Here is a 9,805-nt window from a genome sequence, read left to right as displayed (position 1 = left end):
GTCTTAGGTATCGCGGCTTAACCTCATTGAAGTCTAGAGGGTGGACAACACGTTGGTCTTACTCAGAGCGGTGTCCGAATTCTATTTTCGACGTTATACGTGCCACTTTCATTGTGGCCAACTACGATTCGATACAGAATGCACGAAACCTGAAAGACACCCTAACGGATACATAGAGAGTAGTGTTTGTCTGCTGAATAATGGGAGTGCAAGAGTCTGTGTCGTCTATATGGCTGTATGTAGCACCATTAGTTTTTGGGGAGGCGGGCGTAGCTCAGATGGTAGAGCGCTCGCTTAGTATGCGAGAGGTACTGGGATCAATACCCAGTCTCTCCAGAATTTTTAACACACCTACATGCGCACCTTGCCATGCAAGAGGAATAATTCACAACCAGCAGATGTGTCTAGGAAGATACAAGCGAATGATTAGCATCCACAATTGACAAGCGTGCTGTTATTAGTGCGCAGGAAGCACCCTCCTCCCACGCCTACACTTAATTTAGAAACAGTACAAGTGTTCCCGTAAGATTCTCAAGCCTATGTCGGGAAGATCTGCCTTGCGCCGAGTTCACGTAAATACCACTGCACATTCCTATTCTTTGCGTGCAGTCAGCTGCTACTGGTGTTGCTAGTTGTGACTGCTGATAACAGATGCCGTAGCAATCAATTCATGGAGTGAGTTGTATGTTTTGCGATAGTCCGTCTCTGACAAGCAAGCACAGGTGACATAGGTGCGAACACAGGAAGCTTGCAGACCCTCGCTGCCTGCAGACACCGAGCAGCCACACTAGGAGGGCAACCTAAGCCGTAGGCGAAATGTGCTCATTCGCTTTGGCGCGACGTCGAACTATAAATAATGCTGTCACTAGCGTGAGCGTCGTGGAAAGTCGGAAAAGCCGGCTGCGAGGGTGAGTGCCAAGTTTGGGGAGCGTTTCGTAGTATGCGCAGTGCAATGGAGACGCGGAAACTTGTTGTGGCCCAGTGTTTTGCAGTTGGACGACAAGATTGGTACACAGTAGTAAAGAGCGAGGCACTGAGTTGGCATGAATAATGGAGTGCACAATGGGGCTCGAGATGTGTTTGTTACCTCAGGTGCTGTATGATTGTCGACAAGGAGTGAAAACGGAGCAATTTGTGACGGCTCTTTCAATTTAAGACGTTAAAAACAGACGGAATTTTAGCATTTGTAATACCAGAGCATGGAAACTACTTGGAACTTTTGTGTATATGAACGGGTCCGCGCCTTTGTACTCTGCTCCCTTCACCGCTACAAACCAACCAACCATCGTGTCCGTGCGCATCTGAGTCGCAAGGAATGGGGAATAGCGCAGTTTGCTCGTGCATGGGGCGTAGCTCAGTTGGTATAGCGTTCGCTTGGCATGTGAAAGGTCCAGGGTTCAAGCCGCGGCGCCTCCATTTTTTGTGGTCAGTGCATGGTAAGTGTTGGTCGCGGCGAACCTAAAGGCACGCAAGATGTTGCAAAGCCAGCGTCACAGACTGATTTGATGTATACTGACGTAAGGAGAGCAAGATGTAAGTGTGGGGACCGGCTGTTATCGAGGTGTCATCGAGTGCAGATCTGTCTTAGGTATTGCGGCTTAACCTCATTGAAGTCTAGAGGGTGGACAACACGTTGGTCTTACTCAGAGCGGTGTCCGAATTCTATTTTCGACGTTATACGTGCCACTTTTATTGTGGCCAACTACGATTCGATACAGAATGCACGAAACCTGAAAAACACCCTAACGGATACATTGAGAGTAGTGTTTGTCTGCTGAATAATGGGAGTGCAAGGGTCTGTGTCGTCTATATGGCTGTATGTAGCACCATTAGTCTTTGGGGAGGCGGGCGTAGCTCAGATGGTAGAGCGCTCGCTTAGTATGCGAGAGGTACTGGGATCAATACCCAGTGTCTCCAGAATTTTTAACACACCTACATGCGCACCTTGCCATGCAAGAGGAATAATTCACAACAAGCAGATGTGTCTAGGAAGATACAAGCGAATGATTAGCATCCACAATTGACAAGCGTGCTGTTATTAGTGGGCAGGAAGCACCCTCCTCCCACGCCTACACTTAATTTAGAAACAGTACAAGTGTTCCCGTAAGATTCTCAAGCCTATGTCGGAAAGATCTGCCTTGCGCCGAGTTCACGTAAATCCCACTGCACATTCCTATTCTTTGCGTGCAGTCAGCTGCTACTGGTGTTACTAGTTGTGACTGCTGATAACAGATGCCGTAGCAATCAATTCATGGAGTGAGTTGTATGTTTTGCGATAGTCTGTCTCTGACAAGCAAGCACAGGTGACATAGGTGCGAACACAGGAAGCTTGCAGACCCTCGCTGCCTGCAGACACGGAGCAGCCACACTAGGAGGGCGGCCTAAGCCGTAGGCGAAATGTGCTCATTCGCTTTGGCGCGACGTCGAACTATAAATAATGCTGTCACTAGCGTGAGCGTCGTGGAAAGTCGGAAAAGCCGGCTGCGAGGGTGAGTGCCAAGTTTGGGGAGCGTTTCGTAGTATGCGCAGTGCAATGGAGACGCGGAAACTTGTTGTGGCCCAGTGTTTTGCAGTTGGACGACAAGATTGGTACACAGTAGTCAAGAGCGAGGCACTGAGTTGGCATGAATAATGGAGTGCACAATGGGGCTCGAGATGTGTTTGTTAACTAAGGTGCTGTATGATTGTCGACAAGGAGTGAAAACGGAGCAATTTGTGACGGCTCTTTCAATTTAAGACGTTAAAAACAGACGGAATTTGCATTTGTAATACCAGAGCATGGAAACTACTTGGAACTTTTGTGTATATGAACGGGTCCGCGCCTTTGTACTCTGCTCCCTTCACCGCTACAAACCAACCAACCATCGTGTCCGTGCGCATCTGAGTCGCAAGGAATGGGGAATAGCGCAGTTTGCTCGTGCATGGGGCGAAGCTCAGTTGGTAGAGCGTTCGCTTGGCATGTGAAAGGTCCAGGGTTCAAGCCGCGGCGCCTCCATTTTTTGTGGTCAGTGCATGGTAAGTGTTGGTCGCGGCGAACCTAAAGGCACGCAAGATGTTGCAAAGCCAGCGTCACAGACTGATATGATGTATACTGACGTAAGGAGAGCAAGATGTAAGTGTGGGGACCGGCTGTTATCGAGGTGTCATCGAGTGCAGATCTGTCTTAGGTATCGCGGCTTAACCTCATTGAAGTCTAGAGGGTGGACAACACGTTGGTCTTACTCAGAGCGGTGTCCGAATTCTATTTTCGACGTTATACGTGCCACTTTCATTGTGGCCAACTACGATTCGATACAGAATGCACGAAACCTGAAAGACACCCTAACGGATACATAGAGAGTAGTGTTTGTCTGCTGAATAATGGGAGTGCAAGGGTCTGTGTCGTCTATACGGCTGTATGTAGCACCATTAGTCCTCGGGGGGGTGGCGGGCGTAGCTCAGATGGTAGAGCGCTCGCTTAGTGTGCGAGAGGTACTGGGATCAATACCCAGTGTCTCCAGAATTTTTAACACACCTACATGCGCACCTTGCCATGCAAGAGGAATAATTCACAACCAGCAGATGTGTCTAGGAAGATACAAGCGAATGATTAGCATCCACAATTGACAAGCGTGCTGTTATTAGTGCGCAGGAAGCACCCTCCTCCCACGCCTACACTTAATTTAGAAACAGTACAAGTGTTCCCGTAAGATTCTCAAGCCTATGTCGGAAAGATCTGCCTTGCGCCGAGTTCACGTAAATCCCACTGCACATTCCTATTCTTTGCGTGCAGTCAGCTGCTACTGGTGTTGCTAGTTGTGACTGCTGATAACAGATGCCGTAGCAATCAATTCATGGAGTGAGTTGTATGTTTTGCGATAGTCTGTCTCTGACAAGCAAGCACAGGTGACATAGGTGCGAACACAGGAAGCTTTCAGACCCTCGCTGCCTGCAGACACGGAGCAGCCACACTAGGAGGGCGGCCTAAGCCGTAGGCGAAATGTGCTCATTCGCTTTGGCGCGACGTCGAACTATAAATAATGCTGTCACTAGCGTGAGCGTCGTGGAAAGTCGGCAAAGCCGGCTGCGAGGGTGAGTGCCAAGTTTGGGGAGCGTTTCGTAGTATGCGCAGTGCAATGGAGACGCGGAAACTTGTTGTGGCCCAGTGTTTTGCAGTTGGACGACAAGATTGGTACACAGTAGTAAAGAGCGAGGCACTGAGTTGGCATGAATAATGGAGTGCACAATGGGGATCGAGATGTGTTTGTTAACTAAGGTGCTGTATGATTGTCGACAAGGAGTGAAAACGGAGCAATTTGTGACGGCTCTTTCAATTTAAGACGTTAAAACAGACGGAATTTGCATTTGTAATACCAGAGCATCGAAACTACTTGGAACTTTTGTGTATATGAACGGGTCCGCGCCTTTGTACTCTGCTCCCTTCACCGCTACAAACCAACCAACCATCGTGTCCGTGCGCATCTGAGTCGCAAAGAATGGGGAATAGCGCAGTTTGCTCGTGCATGGGGCGTAGCTCAGTTGGTAGAGCGTTCGCTTGGCATGTGAAAGGTCCAGGGTTCAAGCCGCGGCGCCTCCATTTCTTGTGGTCAGTGCATGGTAAGTGTTGGTCGCGGCGAACCTAAAGCCACGCAAGATGTTGCAAAGCCAGCGTCACAGACTGATATGATGTATACTGACGTAAGGAGAGCAAGATGTAAGTGTGGGGACCGGCTGTTATCGAGGTGTCATCGAGTGCAGATCTGTCTTAGGTATCGCGGCTTAACCTCATTGAAGTCTAGAGGGTGGACAACACGTTGGTCTTACTCAGAGCGGTGTCCGAATACTATTTTCGACGTTATACGTGCCACTTTCATTGTGGCCAACTACGATACGATACAGAATGCACGAAACCTGAAAGACACCCTAACGGATACATAGAGAGTAGTGTTTGTCTGCTGAATAATGGGAGTGCAAGGGTCTGTGTCGTCTATACGGCTGTATGTAGCACCATTAGTCCTCGGGGGTGGCGGGCGTAGCTCAGATGGTAGAGCACTCGCTTAGTATGCGAGAGGTACTGGGATCAATACCCAGTGTCTCCAGAATTTTTAACACACCTACATGCGCACCTTGCCATGCAAGAGGAATAATTCACAACCAGCAGATGTGTCTAGGAAGATACAAGCGAATGATTAGCATCCACAATTGACAAGCGTGCTGTTATTAGTGCGCAGGAAGCACCCTCCTCCCACGCCTACACTTAATTTAGAAACAGTACAAGTGTTCCCGTAAGATTCTCAAGCCTATGTCGGAAAGATCTGCCTTGCGCCGAGTTCACGTAAATCCCACTGCACATTCCTATTCTTTGCGTGCAGTCAGCTGCTACTGGTGTTGCTAGTTGTGACTGCTGATAACAGATGCCGTAGCAATCAATTCATGGAGTGAGTTGTATGTTTTGCGATAGTCTGTCTCTGACAAGCAAGCACAGGTGACATAGGTGCGAACACAGGAAGCTTGCAGACCCTCGCTGCCTGCAGACACCGAGCAGCCACACTAGGAGGGTGGCCTAAGCCGTAGGCGAAATGTGCTCATTCGCCTTGGCGCGACGTCGAACTATAAATAATGCTGTCACTAGCGTGAGCGTCGTGGAAAGTCTGAAAAGTCGGCTGCGAGAGTGAGTGCCAAGTTTGGGGAGCGTTTCGTAGTATGCGCAGTGCAATGGAGACGTGGAAACTTGTTGTGGCCCAGTGTTTTGCAGTTGGACGACAAGATTGGTACACAGCAGTAAAGAGCGAGGCACTGAGTTGGCATGAATAAAGGAGTGCACAATGGGGCTCGAGATGTGTTTGTTACCTCAGGTGCTGTATGATTGTTGACAAGGAGTGAAAACGGAGCAATTTGTGACGGCTCTTTCAATTTAAGACGTTAAAAACAGACGGAATTTGTATTTGCAATACCAGAGCATCGAAACTACTTGGAACTTTTGTGTGTATGAACGTGTCCGCGCCTTTGTACTCTGCTCCCTTCACCGCTACAAACCAACCAACCATCGTGTCCGTGCGCATCTGAGTCGCAAAGAATGGGGAGTAGCGCAGTTTGCTCGTGCATGGGGCGTAGCTCAGTTGGTAGAGCGCTCGCTTGGCATGTGTAAGGTCCAGGGTTCAAGCCGCGGCGCCTCCATTTTTTGTAGTCAGTGCATGGTAAGTGTTGGTCGCGGCGAACCTAGAGGCACGCAAAATGTTGCAAAGCCAGCGTCACAGACTGATATGATGTATACTGACGTAAGGAGAGCAAGATGTAAGTGTGGGGACCGGCTGTTATCGAGGTGTCATCGAGTGCAGATCTGTCTTAGGTATCGCGTCTTAACCTCATTGAAGTCTAGAGGGTGGACAACACGTTGGTCTTACTCAGAGCGGTGTCCGAATTCTATTTTCGACGTTATACGTGCCACTTTCATTGTGGCCAACTACGATACGATACAGAATGCACGAAACCTGAAAGACACCCTAACGGATACATAGAGAGTAGTGTTTGTCTGCTGAATAATGGGAGTGCAAGGGTCTGTGTCGTCTATACGGCTGTATGTAGGACCATTAGTCCTCGGGGGTGGCGGGCGTAGCTCAGATGGTAGAGCGCTCGCTTAGTATGCGAGAGGTACTGGGATCAATACCCAGTGACTCCAGAATTTTTAACACACCTACATGCGCACGTTGCCATGCAAGAGGAATAATTCACAACCAGCAGATGTGTCTAGGAAGATACAAGCGAATGATTAGCATCCACAATTGACAAGTGTGCTGTTATTAGTGCGCAGGAAGCACCCTCCTCCCACTCCTACACTTAATTTAGAAACAGTACAAGTGTTCCCGTAAGATTCTCAAGCCTATGTCGGAAAGATCTGCCTTGCGCCGAGTTCACGTAAATCCCACTGCACATTCCTATTCTTTGCGTGCAGTCAGCTGCTACTGGTGTTGCTAGTTGTGACTGCTGATAACAGATGCCGTAGCAATCAATTCATGGAGTGAGTTGTATGTTTTGCGATAGTCTGTCTCTGACAAGCAAGCACAGGTGACATAGGTGCGAACACAGGAAGCTTGCAGACCCTCGCTGCCTGCAGACACGGAGCAGCCACACTAGGAGGGCGGCCTAAGCCGTAGGCGAAATGTGCTCATTCGCTTTGGCGCGACGTCGAACTATAAATAATGCTGTCACTAGCGTGAGCGTCGTGGAAAGTCGGAAAAGCCGGCTGCGAGGGTGAGTGCCAAGTTTGGGGAGCGTTTCGTAGTATGCGCAGTGCAATGGAAACGCGGAAACTTGTTGTGGCCCAGTGTTTTGCAGTTGGACGACAAGATTGGTACACAGTAGTAAAGAGCGAGGCACTGAGTTGGCATGAATAATGGAGTGCACAATGGGGCTCGAGATGTGTTTGTTACCTCAGGTGCTGTATGATTGTTGACAAGGAGTGAAAACGGAGCAATTTGTGACGGCTCTTTCAATTTAAGACGTTAAAAACAGACGTAATTTGCATTTGTAATACCAGAGCATCGAAACTACTTGGAACTTTTGTGTGTATGAACGTGTCCGCGCCTTTGTACTCTGCTCCCTTCACCGCTACAAACCAACCAACCATCGTGTCCGTGCGCATCTGAGTCGCAAAGAATGGGGAATAGCGCAGTTTGCTCGTGCATGGGGCGTAGCTCAGTTGGTAGAGCGTTCGCTTGGCATGTGAAAGGTCCAGGGTTCAAGCCGCGGCGCCTCCATTTTTTGTAGTCAGTGCATGGTAAGTGTTAGTCGCGGCGAACCTAAAGGCACGCAAGATGTTGCAAAGCCAGCGTCACAGACTGATATGATGTATACTGACGTAAGGAGAGCAAGATGTAAGTGTGGGGACCGGCTGTTATCGAGGTGTCATCGAGTGCAGATCTGTCTTAGGTATCGCGGCTTAACCTCATTGAAGTCTAGAGGGTGGACAACACGTTGGTCTTACTCAGAGCGGTGTCCGAATTCTATTTTCGACGTTATACGTGCCTTTTTCATTGTGGCCAACTACCATTCGATACAGAATGCACGAAACCTGAAGGACACCCTAAAGGATACATAGAGAGTAGTGTTTGTCTGCTGAATAATGGGAGTGCAAGGGTCTGTGTCGTCTATATGGCTGTATGTAGCACCATTAGTCTTCGGGGGGGCGTGCGTAGCTCAGATGGTAGAGCGCTCGCTTAGTATGTGAGAGGTACTGTGATCAATACCCAGTGCCTCCAGAATTTTTAACACACCTACATGCGCACCTTGCCATGCAAGTGGAATAATTCACAACCAGCAGATGTGTCTAGGAAGATACAAGCGAATGATTAGCATCCATAATTGATGAGCGTGCTGTTATTAGTGCGCAGGAAGCACCCTCCTCCCACGCCTACACTTAATTTAGAAACAGTACAAGTGTTCCCGTAAGATTCTCAAGCCTATGTCGGAAAGATCTGCCTTGCGCCGAGTTCACGTAAATCCCACTGCACATTCCTATTCTTTGCGTGCAGTCAGCTGCTACTGGTGTTGCTAGTTGTGACTGCTGAAAACAGATGCCGTAGCAATCAATTCATGGAGTGAGTTGTATGTTTTGCGATAGTCTGTCTCTGACAAGCAAGCACAGGTGACATAGATGCGAACACAGGAAGCTTGCAGACCCTCGCTGCCTGCAGACACAGAGCAGCCACACTAGGAGGGCGGCCTAAGCCGTAGGCGAAATGTGCTCATTCGCTTTGGCGCGACGTCGAACTATAAATAATGCTGTCACTAGCGTGAGCGTTGCGTGAGCGTCGTGGAAAGTCGGAAAAGTCGGCTGCGAGGGTGAGTGCCAAGTTTGGGGAGCGTTTCGTAGTATGCGCAGTGCAATGGAAACGCGGAAACTTGTTGTGGCCCAGTGTTTTGCAGTTGGACGACAAGATTGGTACACAGTAGTAAAGAGCGAGGCACTGAGTTGGCATGAATAATGGAGTGCACAATGGGGCTCGAGATGTGTTTGTTAACTAAGGTGCTGTATGATTGTCGACAAGGAGTGAAAACGGAGCAATCTGTGACGGCTCTTTCAATTTAAGACGTTAAAAACAGACGGAATTTGCATTTGTAATACCAGAGCATCGAAACTACTTGGAACTTTTGTGTATATGAACGGGTCCGCGCCTTTGTACTCTGCTCCCTTCACCGCTACAAACCAACCAACCATCGTGTCCGTGCGCATCTAAGTCGCAAAGAATGGGGAATAGCGCAGTGTGCTCGTGCATGGGGCGTAGCTCAGTTGGTAGAGCGTTCGCTTGGCATGTGAAAGGTCCAGGGTTCAAGCCGCGGCGCCTCCATTTTTTGTGGTCAGTGCATGGTAAGTGTTGGTCGCGGCGAACCTAAAGGCACGCAAGATGTTGCAAAGCCAGCGTCACAGACTGATATGATGTATACTGACGTAAGGAGAGCAAGATGTAAGTGTGGGGACCGGCTGTTATCGAGGTGTCATCGAGTGCAGATCTGTCTTAGGTATCGCGGCTTAACCTCATTGAAGTCTAGAGGGTGGACAACACGTTGGTCTTACTCAGAGCGGTGTCCGAATTCTATTTTCGACGTTATACGTGCCACTTTCATTGTGGCCAACTACGATTCGATACAGAATGCACGAAACGTGAAAGACACCCTAACGGATACATAGAGAGTAGTGTTTGTCTGCTGAATAATGGGAGTGCAAGGGTCTGTGTCGTCTATATGGCTGTATGTAGCACCATTAGTCTTCGGGGGGGCGGGCGTAGCTCAGATGGTAGAGCGCTCGCTTAGTATGCGAGAGGTAATG

The sequence above is a fragment of the Schistocerca gregaria genome, chromosome 9, assembly GCF_023897955.1.
Source record: "Schistocerca gregaria isolate iqSchGreg1 chromosome 9, iqSchGreg1.2, whole genome shotgun sequence".
Lineage (NCBI taxonomy): Eukaryota > Metazoa > Arthropoda > Insecta > Orthoptera > Acrididae > Schistocerca > Schistocerca gregaria.
This window is presented reverse-complemented; position numbering follows the sequence as displayed.